This window comes from Pseudochaenichthys georgianus, unplaced genomic scaffold (assembly GCF_902827115.2).
Source record: "Pseudochaenichthys georgianus unplaced genomic scaffold, fPseGeo1.2 scaffold_679_arrow_ctg1, whole genome shotgun sequence".
Taxonomy (NCBI): Eukaryota; Metazoa; Chordata; class Actinopteri; order Perciformes; family Channichthyidae; genus Pseudochaenichthys; species Pseudochaenichthys georgianus.
In genome coordinates, this window is record NW_027263233.1 from 16,205 (window position 1) to 18,518 (window position 2,314).

Sequence of the window (2,314 nt, forward strand, 5' to 3'; positions counted from 1 at the left end):
TTTCTAATGTTTGATACATTTAGAGAGGGGATCTAAAGTAATGCTTTAAAATTCAGATTGGATTCATTTCTACCATTTTCTTAAATCCATGGTAGTTTCAGTAATCCCCTGGTAACTGAGGACACAAGTTATCTAAATGACTAATGTCGTCTTTATGGCTTTCAGAAAGGACAGGAGACCGACAGGATATGATGATGATGATGATGATGATGATGATGTTAAATGTGTTGCTTTAGGAACATCCATTGCAAATACATGGAATTCAATAAACATTGAATAGCATATCATGCAGTTTGTCGGTGCCTTTTCCTCCGTGTTGTCCTGGTTAGCTGTGCTGCCTCCTCGTCGCCACCATGGTTTGATGTGCTGCCTCCTAGTCTCCACCATGGTTTGCTGTGCTGCCTCCTAGTCTCCACCATGGTTTGCTGTGCTGCCTCCTAGTCTCCACCATGGTTTGCTGTGCTGCCTCCTAGTCTCCACCATGGTTTGCTGTGCTGCCTCCTAGTCTCCACCATGGTTTGCTGTGCTGCCTCCTAGTCTCCACCATGGTGTGCTGTGCTGCCTCCTAGTCTCCACCATGGTGTGCTGTGCTGCCTCCTAGTCTCCACCATGGTTTGCTGTGCTGCCTCCTAGTCTCCACCATGGTTTGCTGTGCTGCCTCCTAGTCTCCACCATGGTTTGCTGTGCTGCCTCCTAGTCTCCACCATGGTTTGCTGTGCTGCCTCCTAGTCTCCACCATGGTTTGCTGTGCTGCCTCCTAGTCTCCACCATGGTTTGCTGTGCTGCCTCCTAGTCTCCACCATGGTTTGCTGTGCTGCCTCCTAGTCTCCACCATGGTTTGCTGTGCTGCCTCCTAGTCTCCACCATGGTTTGCTGTGCTGCCTCCTAGTCTCCACCATGGTTTGCTGTGCTGCCTCCTAGTCTCCACCATGGTTTGCTGTGCTGCCTCCTAGTCTCCACCATGGTTTGCTGTGCTGCCTCCTAGTCTCCACCATGGTTTGCTGTGCTGCCTCCTAGTCTCCACCATGGTTTGCTGTGCTGCCTCCTAGTCGCCACCATGGTTTGCTGTGCTGCCTGGGGATGCTCACATCGCTCCGAGAAAGGAGTACGAATGTACGGCTTCCCCACTGACACAGAGCGGATGAAAAAATGGCTGGCTCAAGTCAGCAGGAGCAATTTCACGACCAACAGCAACACAATATGTGATGTAATTATATACAAACACTGCATTTGCACTTTTTCACAAAACGAAAACCACACCATTGGGAAAGCTTAATGTTTTGTTTAATACAAAAAAACAGGGAAAGGCTTGAAAAACACAGAGTTGAGACTCAGGGTGCAGGGTGAGGGTCTCAGTGCAGGGTGAGGGTCTCAGTGCAGGGTGAGGGTCTCAGTGCAGGTATTCAGGCTCCATTGAACCCCCCTCTGGTTCTTGTGCTGAGAGAGGGAGCAACAGACAGGAGAAAGGGTTATACACACACAGCACACCTATTGCCTTGGGGAGATAACGTGTTTACTTATATAACACAGTAGTATTAAACGTACCTTGTGTTTTCACTCTCACTTAAGTCCCTCTCCCTTTGCCATCAGTCCAGAATCAGCTGAGCTGCAACATTATACAGACAGGTAATAATCAACAGAATCACAAGGACACAATATGGCTCTGCTAAAAACACTCACTCTTACACGCACCAAAGTTATATTTATCTAATATTTAACTCCCTCCACCCCCGCATACAATCCCGTTTAGAAGCCCCTCTTCTCTAATTCAACATGTTGGACGAAATGACATAGAGAACGGAATTTACAATTAAAAGGCTGTTCAACGTGTGTTGCTAACTTGCTTCGGTATGCTAGCTTGATCTGTTATCTGTAAACGTTCCCTAAATCTACTAATTTAGGGATAATCCACTGACATCCTTTAATACACATGTTCATTTGAATCAGATGTACTGATAATATCCGCAATATAAATCTTTAAACTTCTTCTTACCTTTAAAAGTCCGTCACGAACGGTCTATTATGCTGCAACTCCACAGCTCTGCCAGCCTTGGCGCTAACTTCCGGGGAACGATTGAGAGGCTCCACGATCCGCCATTGCTGTAAAAAAGTGGTCCATTGGAGTGAACGGAGATGACGTAACTCTTCTATTATATGGCTCTGGTTCAGCCCATTTCACTCAACGCTGCTGAAAATCCATCAGATTCAGCACCCATCTCACCATCGCCCTCTTTTACGGAGGTGCAGAGAAGTCAACACATGCTGATGCCCATTCAGCCATAAGCTTAGGGACTCAGGGTTTACTCAATGATGA

At 47.0% G+C, this 2,314-nt stretch overlaps 1 long non-coding RNA gene across 1 annotated transcript; it reads right to left on the bottom strand.

Moving 5' to 3' along the window:
* Nucleotides 1–1,343: 1,343 nt before the first annotated feature.
* Nucleotides 1,344–2,087, bottom strand: LOC139433589 (uncharacterized). Its single transcript, XR_011643015.1, has 3 exons — nt 1,994–2,087; nt 1,546–1,606; nt 1,344–1,437 (listed from the first exon to the last, which is right to left on the bottom strand). It is a non-coding gene; the product is annotated as an uncharacterized lncRNA (long non-coding RNA).
* Nucleotides 2,088–2,314: the final 227 nt, after the last annotated feature.